The sequence below is a fragment of the Octodon degus genome, unplaced genomic scaffold (assembly GCF_000260255.1).
Source record: "Octodon degus isolate 3935 unplaced genomic scaffold, OctDeg1.0 scaffold00186, whole genome shotgun sequence".
NCBI classification, from domain to species: Eukaryota; Metazoa; Chordata; class Mammalia; order Rodentia; family Octodontidae; genus Octodon; species Octodon degus.
Window position 1 is genome coordinate 1,923,810 of NW_004524762.1, and position 18,202 is coordinate 1,942,011.

General features: G+C 43.3%; 2 protein-coding genes across 4 annotated transcripts in view; one reads left to right on the forward strand and one right to left on the reverse strand.

The window, feature by feature from the left end:
- P2ry14 (purinergic receptor P2Y14) overlaps positions 1-18,152 on the reverse strand; it is a 20,568-nt gene extending 2,416 nt beyond the window's left edge. Inside the window, exons 1-3 of one of the 3 annotated variants that reach the window (XM_023704065.1) lie at positions 17,921-18,152; positions 17,207-17,331; positions 3,903-4,010 (exon numbers count right to left, since the gene is read on the reverse strand). The gene's annotated coding sequence lies outside the window, so the exon portion shown is untranslated. The remainder of the gene's footprint in view (positions 1-3,902; positions 4,011-17,206; positions 17,332-17,920) is intronic. The other 2 variants (XM_023704066.1, XM_004643929.2) reach the window with 2 other exon arrangements.
- The window catches only part of Med12l (mediator complex subunit 12 like), a 327,698-nt gene that overhangs the window by 127,457 nt on the left and 182,039 nt on the right, over positions 1-18,202 (forward strand). The gene's annotated exons all lie outside the window — the stretch shown is intronic.

The window sequence follows — 18,202 nt, forward strand, 5'->3', positions numbered from 1 at the left end:
CGAGGTCCCTATGCTTTGCCAAGCTTGTTTCAAGTAGGTGCTTTAGACCACTGAGCCATCTCTCCAGCCCCCTAAGTATTACTTTTTAAAAAATGTATTTGGTACAGGGTCTCACTATGTAGCTTGGACTCGTAGTGATCCTCCTATTTTCTGCCTTCCAGTGCTGGGATTACAGGCATGTACCACCACACCCTGACTTGGTAGCCAGCTCAGTATCACTAGGGGTGAGGCTGACGCAGCATGTGATGCTAGGGATCGAACCCCAGTCCCTGTGCTTGCCTAAGCAGGTACTTAGTCCGCTGAGCTATCTCGCCAGCCCAAGTATTACATTATTAAGGAGTTGTTGAGACCTTTTTACAAAGTCAGCCCTGCATAATTGCAGACGTAAGACAGTATCTTAACAAGTATATAGAGCCAAATGTTAACTAGTGTTTTTAATATGGGATTATGGATAACTTTTCAAAACTGAAATTTTTTTGTAATTTTTTTTCTTAACCATTCAAGAAATTATTGTATTATTTTATAAATTAGAAAACAAAGACAAACATGATAAAAGTTTTAGAGAATGTTCCCTAAGCTACATTGTAGATCTGCATTGGCAGATCTACCGTATTTACCTATTGAACATTTGAAATGTAGACACTCCAGATTGAGCTAGGTTATAAATATAAAACGCACAGTGGGTTTTGCTTAGTCTGAAAAAAAAGTAAAATATGTGAACATTTCAAAATATAGGTTAATGTCAGAATGATAATTTTTAAGTAATTTTCCATTAAATAAAATCCTACAGCTAGGCATGGTAGTACTTGTCTGTAATCCTAACTGCTTGGTGGCCTGAGTTGGGAAGATGATAAATTCGGAGCCAGAATGGGTGATCCTTGTCCAGCCAACTGAACAAGATTCTTTTTTAAATTTTTTTTTTTATTATTTTTTAAATTTAATACAGGGTCTACAGAGTCTCACTGTACAGATTGGGCTCATAGTGATTCTCCTGTTTTCAGCTTCCCAAGTGCTAGGATTACAGGCGCACGCCACCACGCCCAGTCTCAGTCACCATTTCAGTACGCCCCAGTGGCAGGCCAGCACTGCACCCCGGGGATCAAATCTCCGGCCCCTGCATCTGCCTACACAGGTGCTTTAATCCCGAGCTATCTGGCCAGCCCACAAGATCCTATTAAAAAAAAAAAAAAAATTGGGCTGAGGATGCAGTTCAGGGGTGAAATGCTTGTCTAGAGTGTGAGGCTCAGTGTTCAATGCTCAGTACCGCCAAAAGAAAAAGAAAAAAATTATATATATGCACATATGTACACATGTGTATATACATAAAATGCACATATGAATATGCATGTATGTATGCACATGTATACCTATAAATGTATATTTATATGTATTGATCTAAGTGTACTTATGTATACATGTATATAGGTACATATGTACTATTAATTTCCGTTCATTTTACTTTTCAATAGTACATCTTTTTGAAAATTCAAAGTTACATGTGCGGCTCATGTTGTTTTATTTGGTAGCTCTGTCGTAGGCTTCCCCAGAACCTCCTGTTAGTAGGACATCCTCTTTATTCTCCATGGATATGAGGAGTTTTGATTTAGAGCAGAGGGAAGATGACAATTTATTCAAAAAGTTACTTGATGCTCAGTGCAAATGTTTGCTTCTCTGCCATGTGGATAGCATCGGCCGCTGTCTGCTGAAAGCCTTCTAGTAGCTTGTCCTTGCCCTCAGGATAATGTCCTGACTCCATAAGCTCGAGCTGCAGCAGATCTCATCTAGGTCTGGGGCTGCCTTTTTGGGAGCAGGGGCATTATACTTTGGATTGAGCCCAAGGTTTTCACACAGTTACAATGCCAACCCACTTTATTTTACTTTATTTTTTATTTTGAGACAGTGACTAGTAAAGTCTGTCTAGTTGTTCAGGTTGGGCTTAACACGTGGTCCTCCTGTCTCAGTCTCCAGAGTGCCTTGGCTACACAGTTTGAGCTGCAGCATGCCTGTTTGTGGTGGGACACTGTTGGTCCAGAACAGGACACTACGAGACATCAGGGTGCTAATCAGACTCGGGACCTTGCGCGTGCCCGGCAGGTGCTTATGCCCGGGCCACCGAGCCAGCTCTTTTCATCGCCAGTGTTATCTTCCACCACCTTCCCTTTGTTAGGAGGAACTGAGCTGACCCAGATAAACTTTAGGTTTATAAAAGGCTAAAATACCATAGCATGCTCGAGCCCTTCACCAAATGCTGTCTTGCTACTTTGGCTGTTTTGAATACTGAGGTAAGACTATTTACTGTCTTGCTTCAGCCAAGAGTCATGGCAGAGCAAATGGATTTGTTTTAAAGGGATACTGCTTCAAGAATGAATGAGGTGAAAGTAAATCCCATGACATATTTGGTGGCAATTTTTTTTCCTGTTTCTCCTTCCTGCCTTCTTTCCCCTCCCTCCATCCTTCTCCTTCCCTCCCTCCCTCCCTCTCTCTCCTCCTTCCCCTCCCTCTCCCTCTCCCTCTCCCTCTGTCCCTCTCTCTCTGTCCCTCTGTCCCTCTTTCCCTCTCCCCTTCTCCCCCTCCCCCTCTCCCCCTCTCTTTCTCCCACTCTCCCTTTCCCTCTTCTTCTCCCTCTTCCACTTCCTCTTTGTCTTCCTCCCTCTCTTTCTACAGAATCTTCCTCTGCAATCTAGGCTGGGCAATCTTCCTGCCTCGCCTCCCAAGCCCTGGGATTACAGGCATGTGCTACCATGCCTAGGTAGTAGTAATTTTTCAGGTCTTAAATAGTAAGGTTTTTATTTTATTTTATTTTTTTGCGGTACCAAGAATTGAACTCAGGACCCTGCACTTGCCAGATAGGCCCTTATTCTACTAAGCTGTCTGCCGTAAAGCATGGTTTTTTTTTTTTTTTATTTTAGTGCAGGGTGTACAGGGTCTCACTACACAGATTGGACTCTTAGTGATCCTCCTGTTTTTAGCCTCCCAGATTCTGAGATTACAGGCCCTTGCCACCATGCCCAGTCTCAACTGCAGTCTCAACGTGCCCTGGGGGTGGGGCCAGCAAGGTAGGCCTAGGGATCGAACCCCAGGGCCCTTGAGCCTACTTGCAGGCACTTTAATCTGCTGAGCTATTTGGCTGGCCCATCACTGAATTTTTGTACTGAAAGTGGTCATTATGTTAACCTTGAGGTTTTAGGAAAATAAAACAGGGTTCCTAAATTATATCTAAGAAATATTTCTCTTTGTGCCTAAACTTCCTAAGAAGGTATGCCGACTAGGGTAAGTTTCTAGTTTTTCTTAGGCAGAAATCCTCCTTGTTGGATGAATTTAGGTAGACAAGAATGAATGAATGACACAGAATGCCTCAGCTGCGATCTATGGACACTTTGGAGTCTGTGGTCCCATAGTCCAGCCCTAGGGCAGGACAGGCTTATGAGACCAAGGGCAAGGTAGTAGGAGCATCCTGTGGATGCCTTTCCCTCCCTCGCCCTGCCCCCAGCTAGAAAGAGTGCCAGTCCCGAGGCTTTCTTCTGGCCTAGCTCCTGAGCACACGTGTCCTCTGAGCAGCATGAGGTCTCAGGATTGTGCTGCATTGTGTTTTCATGCAGAGCACATTTGAACACCAGGGGTCTCTTTTTCAATAGAATTTGATTAAAACGTACCTGAAGTCTAGTTTATCCAAGAAGTGCATTCATCTTAATAAACGTTTGCTTAGTTGGCTTGGAGCTCATCTTTCACTTTATGTGCTTTTACATTGACTGGCCTGCTTTTCTCTTACATGTCTAGAGCCCACCTCCTACCATCCTACTTATGTACATAGTTCTTTGGCTAAAGAAGAGAACTATCTCTTGCTAACATTTGGATGACATTAGTAGAACTCTTGGTAATGCTAGAAGGATTTTTTCAATTACCTTTTGATTTTTTGTTTTTTCATAAAGTTCAGTCTCCTTTCAGTGAGTAATTTTCCTGCTGAGCACTTGTGGGCTCTGTGCAGCCAGAGTGTTTTGTCTTCACGGCTTCTGTTATAGGAGGACGAGGAAGAATTCAATAAGCACCTGACTGTTATTGGAGAAATAGTTTCATACTTTTAAAATTCAGCTTCTGTAACTGTAAAACACTCCAGCATGTGCGCTTGTTATTGTTCTATTCTACTTACTCTGGAAGGCTTAGCCTCACTGGTAGAAGGTGAATTGGGCCCATTGGTGGCTGGCTTTGGTTCTGCCTTGGTTTAGGCTGTTATTTCTTTAAACCAGCACTCCCCGAGCTTTAACAGGCATGTACTTTGGTTTGTAAAAACAAACACTGAGATTCTGTAGGTCTGAAGTTTGACACATACGTGCTGACCTAGGGCCCACTGTAAGCAGTGAGGGAGATCCCTACCCAGCTGGCCCAGCGCAAGGTGGTATTTAGTAAATAGTGAGATGGGTCAAACACTTGATTTTCTTTTTCCTGCAGTTAGGACTTCAGGCAGGCAGGGGAAATGATCTTGTAGGTAAGCCTGAAAGCTTGGTTCTTTCTTAGACTTTGCTCCTTAGCTCCTTACAGATTTTATCATCACCCTCCTACCTTGTTTCGTGAGAGTGCAAATAGATACATTTATAGAAACCTGCTGAAAACAACTAACAGTCATTCTATATTTACATGGAATACTCCTAAAATAATAATGAACAGAATAATCCCATTCTGTTTCTTTTTAGAAACAGCAGAGGTGAAGTGCTCTGTGGAAAAATAATGTGTGTGATCCAGGGTCGAAGTGAGCATGGGTGGGTGGGGGACAAGGCACTCGCCTCAGCGCTGGCCTCTGTGGGGAGGGGAGGGGAGGGACGCCGGGTGGACTTCAGCCCCTCCGCTGATTTAGGAAGTTCGGAATCAGGTGTGCCTAGTACAGTTTGGTCATCTCTTCTCTGAAATGTTGTGAACTGGAAGTGTGTCACATTTTGGATTTTTTTTTTTTTTTTAAATTTTGCAGTACTTGCATATTCATAATGAGGTGTACTTAGGATGAAGCACCATTGGAAACACAGAATTCATTTCTATTCTATGTATACCTTACACACACAACCTGAGAGGTGTTTTCTAGAGTACTGTCAGCAGGCCTGTGTTTTGACAGATGCATCACATAAGGTCAGGTGTGGAATTTTCCACTTGCACATAGCATTGTTCAAAACCTTCAGATTTTAGGGGCCGGCCTGATAGCTTAGTGGACTAAAGCACCTGCTTAGGCAGAGCCGGAGCAGCCGGGGTTCAATCCCTGGCCTCCCGTGCCGGCCCCAGCCTTGGGGTGCACTGAGATGAGACTGTAATCCCAGCACTTGTGAGGCTGACAGCAGGAGGATCACTACGGGTCGGATATACGTAGTGAGACCCTGTAGACCCTGTATCCCTTGTATTAAGTGAAAAAAAAGAAACAACACCTTTGATTTTGGATTTTAGATTTTTGAAATAGGGGTGTTCAACTTGAATTGCTGTTCATAGTAGTTCTTAGTGCACTGATATTAACAGTATTCGTTTTTAAATAAATTTTATATATAATTTTTTAATGTATTTGGTGCAGGATCTCACGACGCAGCTCAGACTCACAGTGATCCTCCTGTTTTCAGCCTCCCCAGTGCTGGGATGCCAGGTGTGCACCACCACTCTGGGACTTGGTGGCTTGCTTAGTGCATCCCAGGGGTGGGACCCTCGTGACATCAGTTGCAGGGGGATTGAACCTGGTCCATGTGCTTGCCAGGCAGGAGTGTAGACCACTGAGCTATCTTGCCAGCCCTCAGGCTTTATATTTTTACTTTTTTATCTTTGAAATATTTCAAAATCAGGAAACAATGTGGCATGAACTTGCACCCTGACCTTGGGCCCTCCCTGTGTCTTTCAGTGCCGTGACTTGGGGATAGGTGAACAGCGCCCTCTGTGTTCAAAATGTAGACCTGCCCAGGAAAAGGTCATTGTAACCACGCCATGTGATTTCACGGAAGTTACTCTATTTTTTTTTCTGTGACTGACCACAATCCTTGTTTCTCAGAAATCCTGTTCCTTGGCTCCCTTTTGGAGTCTGGGCTCCCCAAAGGCCTCTAGTCTGGCTTATTCCTGTCTAGGTGTGGCCAGTGATATCTCACCACTCAAAAGAAGACCCTCCCCTGATTCTCTGTTCATTGCCTGGGCCAGTTAATGTTTGACATTCAAAACACTTCTCAGAAAGCTGCTAGGAACCCAGTTTAGAGGTTTGTGGTCTTTTTTTTTTTTTTTTTTTTTTTTAAATTTCATTTCTTTGCTGTATTTGATGTTACTGATTTCCTTTAACTGAAACCTTGTGTTATGAAGAACATCCCTTATCTTTTTTCCTTTGCCAAGACCTTTCGTTCATTTGCTTACTAAATCTGTTAGAATGTGTTTACAGACACTGTGGAAATATTTCATTCATAAAGAACTCTTAGGAAGTTTCCAGCCTAGGGGGAGGCCAAGCAGAATGGTAGGTAAGATGTGATAGAGGCCATCATTGAAGGAGGAAGCACAGGAGCAGGCAGAACTCTTAACTGGTATCAGGCAGCCTTCTGGGAGAAAGACGGTAATGAAGATTATTAAATGAACTAGCTTTATCCAGGCACTGGAGGGGACAAAGGAAGTTTTGGGGGAGAGAGCTAGAGGAGCAAACGTCAAAACACACGAGCTGGTCACAGCGGTGCGTGCTTGTGACCCAGCACTTGAGAGGGAGACGGAGGCAAGAGTATTTCCATGAGCGCGAGGCCAGCCCAGATTGCACAGTGAGTTCTAGGCTAGCTTGAACTGCATAGCAAGTCCCTCCCGTTCAATCCAGCTAATCTTCTGGGTTTAATTTTCCCAGAAGAATTAAAAAAACATACCACAGTGATACGTGTGCATCCGTGTTTATAGCAGCATAATTTGTCTTAGCTAAATCTTGGAAACACCCCAAATGCCAATCAACTGAGGAATGAATAAAAAAGATGTGGTGTTTTTATACAATGGAGTATCTCTCAGCTTTAAAGCAAGATAAACTCAAGGCTTTTATAGGTAAATGGATGCAACCAGGACCATACTTATAAATGAAATAAATCACTCCCATGCGAAAGCATCATATTGTCTCTCTAGTGTAAGAAACTGAATGAGTGAATAAATCCAAAAGGCACAATAGGTACTGTAAACGGAAAGCAGCTGCTCAGAAGGAATGAACAAGCATCTGAGCAACTACTTTGAAGGAAAGTGTAATATAATAGCCATTGTTAATTTCCCATCACCTTGTTCTGACATTCTGTATTGTTTTTATTTTTTTGCTCTCTTTAAAATAAAATCAAAATAAAACAAGACGCTTGAGAGGAGAGCTCCCTGCGAGCTCTGGCTCGCTTAAGCTCTTTGGCAGTGGAGTTGAGCCTGCCAGTGAGTCACTGGTACCCCGTTTTATAGACAAGGAAGCTTAGTAAACATGGGTATGTCACTATAATCGAAGACAAATAGTAGCTAGTGTGTGACCAAACAGCGTTGAAACTAGACCCCGTTCAACCCCCAGCCTGTGCTGCCCTACCTACCACAGGAGGGCAGTCTGCTCTGTGTGGGGCGGGGCCATTGCACACAGCGAGTCTGCGCTTTCCTGGAATCCTGTCATTAGGAGTCAGTTAGCTGGCATTCGTTTCTAAAGCATGGCACTTGTGAGTATATAGCGCAGCTTTTGGGTCTAGGTCCTACAATCCTGCATGGTGTTGAATACCAATAATTTCTCTAGTTATCTTCCAAGTATCAGTGCGTAGAGAACCTCTTTTTTTTTTCCCAACCCCAAAAAAAAGTTTTTTTTTGTTTTGTTTTTGGTGGTACCAAGGATTGAACTCAGGAACTTGCACTTGCCAGGCAAGCACTTGTTCCACTGAGCTCTCTCCCCAGTCTCTTTTCTATTTCTAAAGGTGTTTGAAATGTATGTTTGGGTTTGACTTAGCTATCTTCTATGCTGACATTCAAGGAGAAAGGCAAACTTAGACCCCTGTATTCATACTAGCCATTAAAACAAGTGGCAGCACTTGTTCAGTCTTTGCTGGAGTGGGAGACCGAGGGGCCCTGGGGCCCTGGCATGGGCTGGGCTCTGCCAGCTGCTGCTCCTTCCTGCAGCCAGTTTTGTCTGGCAGCGGATGTGTAAGCCTTGATCAGGTGTAACTTGATTCTCTTAATTCCATGACAGCTTGTTCACTTCCCTTCTGTTAGGAGCAAGGTCAGTGAGATGCGTATATTACTGTGTCAGGATTGGATGTCACAGTCACATACTTCGAGGGGCTGCGCTAAGTAAGTAGTTCTCACTTTAGAAACATCTCCGTACTCTTTAGGGTGAGTTGTAGACATCACATAACTTCCTCTTCCACCAAGGAATAAACTCAGCTCTCCCTTGACTGCCATCTGATTGTCTGTTCCAGGCTCCAGAACTCTTATGATGAAACAGCTGCATTGCTGCTGACCACAGAGCACAGCCTTCGGCTCTGTGTGTGCCTGAGAGTGGAGAGGATGGATGTCAAGCTGGTGATACTCACGGCAATGTAACCGCTTGCCTGAAAACACTTATAGCAGAGCTTACGGCACAGTGCAGGACTGGCCCATAGAGCTCATCCAGAAGGTGCCTGTTTTCACCGTCTTGTGATGATGCCGGTATAGCGTGGCAGATGTTAGTGGAGGGCACAGTGCGTCTGCCCACCAGGCCAGGTCTGAGGATTCTGACTGCTGCAGTGCACCCCCTGCAGGGACGATGCCCATGCTTCCTAGCCTTAGCACAGGGACTGCGTGTGGAGAGTCAGGGTGGACTTTGGTGAATCTTCCCTTGTAATCGCTGGCATTGTTTCCCCTCCTTGGCGCTGTTGGTGCCCTTTTGGCCTCCAGCCCCTTTGCTGTTGCTGGCCTAGCAGCATCCCTGCCTCTGTCCGCTAGGTGCCAGTAGCACTGTAGAATTGTCTTCAGACTTTTCTAAGTGTTTTCAAGTAGAGAACCACTGGAGAAGCACCTTAAATAATAGGTGTTGTCTTATACTATTCAGATGCTGAAGGAGAATTTAGTTCTCTTACCGGTGTCTTAACTGTATAATGAGTAATTCATCAGTAATAAGGAATCTATATGTTGAAGTCTAGAACTATAAGTGGATTTTTTTACTGCTGTATTGGTTTGGTGGGCAGACCGAGCAACCCAGTAGTTAAAACCTTGTCTGGTGTAGTAAGCTTTGTTACAAGTGAGGGTCAAATTCTTAATAGCTTTGGTGCGGGGATAGATGCTAAGTGCCTTTGGGTAGCAGTTTTTATATCTGTAAAATGCCTAGAAGATACCGCGTAGGGGTCTGTTTCCCGTAGCTCAGTGGAACACGGGGCTATAGGAAGCAACTCAGTCTTCAGCAAAGCGAGCAAATGCCTCTGGGACTCTCAGTCTGCAGGTCTCGCCTGTGTTGGGCGGCCGCAAGTCTGCCCTTCTGCACGTCTGCTCAGAGAGAAGCTCTCACTCTTCTGCATTACTGCACCATGCTGTGGTGGGTACCGGAGCCCCTCTGCACACGCGCTCTGCGCCTCTCGGTGTGTGGCCTGGGCCAGCTATGCTCCTGGTCACGAGAGGTGGCCCTCGGTGGTGAAGGGTGTGTGCAGAGTCCGGTGTCCCAGGCTCTTTCTTGCCATCTGTGTGACCTGTGAGAATGTCAGAAAGCTCTGAGCAGCAGCTTCTGCCTTAGAATTGCTGTGTCTCTCTGGAGCTGGGCTGATTTGCCTGCATTCTCAGTTTCCCACCTCCAGCTAGGTTTTTTGTAACTTTGTTTGGGAATATGGGGCCTCCTGTCCCTGGGGCCAGGCGAGAAAAGGAATCTCTGACCCCCTCGACTCACTGAGAGGGTGTTTGCATTTCTCAGGCATGGGGCTTAAGCCACTAGTGCTATAGAAATGGAGACCAGACTTTCACTCCCTAACTAGACAGTAACTGTCTCTGTTAGTTGAAGATTCAGGATTGTGCAGCCAGAAAACAAAACAAAAATATAAATATGCTAGACTTTCAGTGGGAGTGGAAATATTGCGCAGAAGTGATTTCTATGGACTTTCAACCTTTTTTTTTTTTTTTGTATTTCCTCCCTGTTGCATATTGCTCCCTAGTGGAGGGAACCAGTATTATTTGATTTCAATAAAATATAACATCACTATTACTTGAAAATTGAGTAATTTTAAATGAATTTGTGGGCCAGCCAAATAGCTCAGTGGATTAAAGTGCCTGCAAGCGGGCACAGGGCCTGGGGATTCCTTAGCTGGGCCTGCCGTGCCAACCCTGCCACCGGGGCGCAGTGAGACAGCAATAGAGACTGGGCGTGGTGGTGCGCATCTATAATCCCAGCTCTTGGGAGGCTGTAGACAGGCGCTTAGACCACTGTTTGCACATGATACAATCTAGTAGTGAGACCCTGAACATCTTGTAGACCTTTCCCTAAAAAGTATTAAAAAAAATTGTGTTTTACTAAACACAGAATGCTGTAGTAGAGCAAGTATATTTTTCTCAAAATCAGTAGACCGTAAGGGTGAAACATGCATTTTTATGCGCCCTAAAGGGGGTGCTCAGGGTGCACAGGAAATCAAAGATGCTTCCTAGCCGCAGCTCCCACATTGACATCCGCCGTTGATTCCACGAGTCTGTTTTAGGCCGTTCTGTCTGCACTTATTTCACCTTTTCAGGGCAGTCCAGTAGGATCAGGTGGGTGTACTTCAGGGAGATAGTCACGTGTCAGGGGAGCTCCTGGATATCAGTACACCATTGCTTCGGGTATAATGTGGGCATATACAACTTCCTGATAACAGGCACACGTTGTCGTTTGCATCCTGCATTCTGTAATACAAGCTGAAGCACAGCAGGTGAGCACCACACCTGGAGAGGGAGCGCCCTGCCAGCGCTCTTGCTGTCCTTCTTGCCCCTACCTGGGTCACCTGCTTTCTTCTACCAAAAGGAATCCTGTTGTGGACTTTGTGGTTTCCTTCCTTCCTTCCTTCTTTCCTTCCTTCCTTCATTACTTCCTCCCTCCCTCCCTCCCTCCCTCCCTCCCTCTTTCCCTCCTTCCTTCCCTTGGTTGGCCCCTCCCTCCTTCCCTCCCTTTCTTCCTTCGTTCCTAATTCTTTGTATTTGGTACAGGGTCTCACTACGTACGCAGCTCGGATGCTAATGATCCTCCACTTTTCAACCTTCCCAGCACTGGGATTACAGGCATGTGCCACCACATCCAGGGGTGGGGCTGACGTGGCATCTGGCACTGGGGATCGAGCCCAGGTTGAACCCAGTGATTGCCTAGGCAGGCGCTTAGACCGCTGAGTTGTCTCCATAGCCCCTGTTTTATTTCTTTTAAAATAAATTTCTTTAATCAATATTGTGCATACATGTATTCCTTTGTAAAAGTAGACCATGCTATGTATCATCTTCCAGGCATTAAAAAAAATACGTACTAAGCATTGTTTCTAATGTTCATCACTTTGAAAAAATGACTTGGAGATACTTGGTATGGATGCAGTTACCCTGTAGCAAGCAATGTAACATTTAGATATATGCCTTAGAAAACTCTTACAGATACGTGTCAGGAAATATGAACAAGAATGTTCATTGAAGTGCTCTTTGTCATGCCAGCAATGATTATTAGTAGGAGGAGTGAAAAAAATGATTATTTATCCAGCGAAATTATTTTGCAACAGTGACAGTGAATGAATTACAGGTCTGGACTTTTAAATCCTCAGACAGCGCTGACAAGATAGCAGCAACCGTGTTATAGCTGAAGAAACCAATTGAGTGGCTTAAGTATGCAAGGCATCCAACCTGCTGTGTGGTAGGACTCAAAGTTGAATTCAGGTCATTTGTGTTTTACAGCCTTAAATATTCTGTTCTTTTAAAAAAATACTTGTTCCCATTAGCTTGTCTCTTGTGCTGTGTGCAGGGAGCTTTATGTTTTGACCTCATCCAGCAAGTGAGTGATGGTAGCTGTTGTATAAATTTTTGGCGAATGACCTAAATCATTTTACACAGGAGACAGAGCAGGAGAGCTCGGAGGACTGAACAGGCTCCCCAAGCAGGTAGCTGAGCAGCGGTGGGGCCCAGGTCTTGCGAGCCCTCGGTCTCGCTCATCTAACCTGTGTGTTTCTACCTTGGCTTCATACTACCATCTGGTACCTGACTGGCCGAAGCTCAGCGGAATAACAGTGGTATGACTTCCTGTTGCTGAGTTCCTCGGCCAGGGCAGCCCCCCTTGCTCCTCTGGAGGGCTAGCTAAGCCTCTGCCTGCTACTTGTGAGTCTGTCTAAGCTGTAGCAGTAGAACTGCCAGCGAACTCTTCTGTCCCTTGAATGTTACCTGCCTGGCTAGCTCGAGGAGGAAGCGCAGGGTATTTGTATGTTATGGGCAAAGAGTGTGAAAAGGGGTGCAGGTACTTGGTGCCTCAGGCAAGGATGCACATGTTTGTTGTAGATACAGATTGTTGAGCTACTTAACGTATTTTTTCATAAAAGCAAAAGTTCAAAATAAAAACTTACATCCTCGCTGTTCTCTTGATCCTTTCTGTTATCTAGTGCCTGGCAGAACTCTAGCCAGATAAATGTTTTTCCTCTGTCCTAATAAAGCATGACCAGATTCTGGGCCCTTGTAATGAGTGGGCCCTGGCAGGGTCTGTGAGGATGACCACCTCAGTTTTGTGAAGCACCACAGAAGTCCTGGACAGGACTACCAAAGTGGATTTGGGGTTCAAATTAAAAGTGTTCTACAGCAAACCATCTGGGACAGAAGTACTTGGAGTGTTGTCCTCCACCCATGAGTGTCATCTGGGGCACCTTTGTGTGGTTGCCCAATGCTGACCTCTATTAGGACATCACCTTCTCCGAAATCTTTCTTCTTATTCAGCATCCACCACAGCCATACCCTAAAGATTATTTTTAAACTTATTCCTCTTCTCTCTTCACTCATGCAGCCCTCCCCAGGTTAGCTTTGTGAGAAGAGCAGTTATTTCTCTTGTTTTTTGCTATATTAGGAGAAACAGGATACAACCTTCCAAGTATGGAGGCTCAATGAATATTAAATTTATGGGTGAATTTATTTATACTACTCTAGTCGGATTAAGGACTTAATTTTTTTTTTTTTTTTTTTTTTTTTTTTGTATTTTAGGGAAGGGTGTTCAGGGTCTAACTACTAGATCGGACTCCGATTTGTAGTGATCCACCTGTTTACAACCTCCCAAGTGCTGGGATTACAGGTGCACACCACCATGTCCAGTCTCAATCCCTGTTTCAGCACACCCCTGGGGTGGGGCTGGCATGGGAGGCCCAGGGATAGAACCCCCGGCCCCTGTGCCTGCTTGCAGGCACTTTAATCCACTGAGCTATTTGGCTGGCCCAAGAATTTAATTTTTTAAATTGCTCAGGACCTCTAGTGTTTTGCAATATGTTCTTTTCTGAATTATCATGTTCTATGAGCATGGTATGTAAAACATGTAGGTCTAAAAAAATCGTTGGATCACAAAAGTGGAATCATTACATTTCTTGATTCATGAAAGAGTCTTGTGCAGCCCTGAAACCATGTTATTCTTATGTGAATAGTTTTCCTTAAACTCAGCACCTGAGAGAATTCAGTCCTTGACCAAAGCTGCTGTGTGTAACTCACCAGGCCTCCCTTCACCTCTGTGCCATGCTTCTGGCCACCTTCATCCCACGGAACCTGAACTTTATTTTCTTCACTCTGCCCTCTCCTGTTCAATAAAATTGTGTAACACCCATGTATATTCTTAAAAGCTTTTGTGTAAGAGGTACCTATACACATGAAATTTTGATTGTAAAACTGATTTTTTAGTTATTTTTGCATGTATCATTGGCAAATAAATATAAAATTTGATATATATCATACTATATATATATATGTATATATATGAAATATATACTTGCTTATTTTCCCCCCACCTGAAATACTTGGGACTGCAATTTCAAAGCTTTTTAAATTTTGGAGTATTTCCATAGACTTTATTCTTAAGCATAACTAGCCTGCAAATCCAAAATGTGCAGAATGTTCAAATTTCAGGGTAGTTTGGATTTCAAATTTTGAGATCAGAGATTCTCAGCCAATGTACATACTAACCATGTTACCCCAGATGGTGGAGTTCATTCATTTTGGTTATTGTACAGCATTCCCTCGTGTTCCTGCTACTTCCACACAGCAGACCTTTGGAAGCCTGGTGTGTGCTGCTGTGAGCTTCATCGCTTTCCGGCACTGAGATGGAGGTATCAGTGGCAATGTTAATCGTGATGTTTGGGTACTATATAGTGAAAAGTGTACGGAGCAGAAGCTTCTCGGTGAGTATGTTATGCACTGAGAAAATGACCAACACTGGTGTTTCAAAGTTAAGAGTGAGTCCAAGGATCATGTAACAAAACAGAAAATAGTCATTGGGGAGTTTTAGATCCCACATTAAAAGCATGATTTACTGAACCTTCAGTTGTTGAGTTTTGGTGTAGCATCATAGAAAAAACTTGAAGGCTGTTATTTCATTATCTGCATGACATTAGATCCTTGGTTTTCTAAAAATACACAGTAAGCAAACAATGTTTTATAGTACAGTGAATGTGGTGGTGGCATCTGGCTGTCTTTCCTTCGTCAGTTGCAGAAGCTATAGACTAAGGCCACCTTACTATATATAGTTTTGAAAATAGCTACTTTACCTAAATATTCCTTGCTAATGTATGGTACTCTTAAAGTGAACTAAACATTTTGTAACTTTTACAGTCTCAACGTGTATTAAGGATGGATGGATGGATGCAAAGAGAAGCTTTGAGTGAAAAGGATCTTGAGGTAGAGAAATTTGAGTGTTCTTGGCTAAGATGTATCTAACCATATTTTCCAGTAAAAGATTTTAATGTTTTTTGTTTCTCTAGCTTATCTATGTTTACTGGATTGTGACATTTATGACATGTTACTTAGCTAAGAAGCATGTAAGGCTTTTCAGTCAGTCATCCTAACTTCCACAGGTTTGCTTTCACTCAGTTTCTTTCCCTCTTGTCTTTTTGGTAAGGTTGGCTGGTTGTTAAGGCACTGACCTTCGAAACACATGCAATGAGCAAATACTAACCTGTCTTTCCTGGTCTTTTTTTAAAATAAAGCCACCTGTGGGGCTTACAGGCCTGACCCTGAACTATAGGTTCTCTAGTTGTCAGGTTCTCTGAACTAGCCAGGAAAAAGTGGTGAAATTGTTTAAAATGTAGGTCACCTTAGTTAAGATACTAAGCACTTGGTAGACGTGTGTTGATAGATGCTCGCTACCTGCAGCTTGCGTGGTGTGTGCTTGCATTACAGCTTTGTGTGGAAGTCACAGCTGGTAAAAGAGAGGTGTTATCTCCCTTATCTTTGTGATTTCTTTTTGGGCCTTAGCCACATGTTGTAACCCAAGCGATTTCCTGTGGGCTTGGCTCCTCCCAGTCCTACCCCTAAATTAGTTACTGGCAGGGATGGAAAAGGAGAAGGGGATTCCATTTGTATTGAATGGCTGCTATGTGCCAGGCATCTGCCTCTCTTAGCAGGTGATGAGACAGAAGAGAAAAGGAAGAGGCTGCGAACAATAACAGCAACAGAAAATAGGAGGAAAGGATGTAACCCAAAGGCACTGGCACTGCTTCAGATTTAGCTGTTTATCCCCAAATCACATCTTTTCTACCGTGCTAAGTCAGCTTAGTAAAAACCTGAGTCCCAATAATATTTACTATTGTGTACAAACAGTTATTACCTTTGTTATGTAAACAGCCAGTGCAGAGACCAGCCCTTTGTGCTCTCTTGCATCTCTAACTTGTATTAATGCATAAAGCACAGTTTTCGTTGGACACAGTCATCTTACTTCAGAGTAAAGGAGGGAAGTGAGAGGTTAGTGGACTCGATTCCAGCGGCTGTGTCTTCTAGTCCCGTCCGTGTGCTGTATTATTCACGTCATCTTGTGTGAGTCTCTGAGCCTCTCTGGACCCTGTTTTCCTGATTTTGAAGCAGAGGCAATCAGCCTGGCTGCCAAAAACATCAAGTGAGATGACAGTATGTGTGAAAAGCCTTTAAAAACAGAGGATTATAAAAACAAATCAAACCAACAAACAAGCCAGAGGATTGTGCCATGGGAGTTCAGTACTTGGAATTTTAAACTAGTAGTTTTGGCCATACTTGTCATAGGAAAATTATTGTAAAGTATTAATTTTTCCATTCTCCTGGACTTCCAGGCTTGCTTCTGAGGCTGTCTCTGCCTTGTCTCACATGACCTTCCTTACCTTAAGGGCCGGAGAGGGAGCCTACCTTTGTTTTTGTTTTTTTACCAAGTTGAACCATCAGATTGCTGTTATCTGGCTTTTTTTTTACTTCCCCAAATGACACTTCCATGCGGTTAATGCTACCACACTTAAAACTTAGCAGAATGACAAGTGAATGAAAAGTAGCATAAGAGAGAGCAAGTTGTTTTCAAGTGTAAGTTTACTTTGAATTTTCTCTTCCAGGCGATCTTGTTTGTGTGCATTGGTTGCTAGCAGCTTGTGGCAGTTTCATGCCAGGCGGCAGCGCACGCAGTGCAGCACCTTCCCCGTAATGGGCAGGGCAGGGGAGGAGAGCCCAGGAGAGCGAGCGGGAGGCGGCGGCGAGTGCCAGCCTGGCTGTGCTCATTCCATGTGGGATAGCACATGGGTGCAGAAGCGCACATACACATGCGTGGCAGTACACCGTGAGATAATTAGAAGACTTCCTAGGCTGCATTTTTCTCCATGTGGAGGGTGAATGTTGAGAATCAAAATGTAAAAATAAGTTTAGTGGCATTAAGCTTCTTTTAGGGCATCGGCATGCTGTGGTTAAATATTGCTCTCTAAACCTCTACCTAGTTTCTTCAGAAAATAGGGCTTTTTAAAAGATATATTTTTTTTGGGTGGGGGGCTGTAAAATAAGTGTAATCATGATTTACTTTTTAAAAATTATTAGTCTCATTTTTATGGAATTTACTGTGCAATTTATACAAAACAGAATTAGATTTACAAATTAGTATTTGTCCTTATCACCCACAAAATAAAACTGAAAGTGCTATTCATGCTTGATATTCGCATGTTCCTTAAATTTCAGAGGAAGAAATCAAAAGCTAAGAATCAGGAAATGAAAATTGAAACATATGGATTCATAAAATATAAACAACAATGATACCTACTCAATTCCTGTTTCTTTTCTTTAGAAATAAATTGTAACTCACCATTAAGTTCACACCAGTTGGCCAGGCATTTAGTGATGCAAAGAAAACTTTAAGAAGTTTCTTGCCGGGCTGGTAGCTCAGTGGCGCAGCTCCTGCCTGGCAAGCATGAGGTTGTGAGTTCAATTCTTGGTACCAAAAAAAAAAAAAAAAAAAAAAAAAACAAACCAAAACCAAACAGTTTCTTCCGTGAAGCATTTCACATTAGTTTCAGTTTTTGTGGGATGTGGCCTTTCATGCTCTTAAACCAAATTTTATGCTTTTTTTTTTCCTTTTGTGAACATTTTAGTTCTTTTTAGAACTGTTGTTGCCCTGAACATTACTTAATAACCAGCTGTCTTGGTCTATTTCACCATATCAGAGAACTCATTTTTAATTCCTTACACACACACACACACACACACACACACACACACACACATCTCACTGTCTTATAGTACACATACTTTTTTAAAAATAGGAATTTCATAATTCCTAAGGTATGAGTCTAACGTAGAGCAGTCATGCTTCATTAAGTTTCAGAGTATTTGCAGAGAAAATGTAACTAGACTTAGTTCATTGTTCAAACTTGGAAAAATCCAGCCTCACATATAAATCTGTTACTCCACACATTAAATGAAGAGAATTAGGACCTTAAAAGCATAAAAAGCCATTTTACACTAAAATTACAAATATTCTTCTAATATACTCTGTGTTAGATGGAATTTTCCTACTTACCAGTTTTCCCAGTCTCCTATGTCTCTGTAAGCGACTGGATCAGCAACTGAGTGCAGCCTCTGACTGATGCTGAGGGAAACGTGCTTGCTTTCTGCCTGAACTGCTCTTGTTCATCGGTGGGAAATGCTGCATTAGCTCTCAAACCAAAACATTTAAAGTGCTCTCTGAAATGTTGACGACTTGCCAAAAGTTTCAACGTCAAGCAGTACGACATCCAATACTCTTTCGAGCCTGCCTCTAGTATGTGCTTGTGTCAAGTGAATTTCATTTGGATTTGCTTAG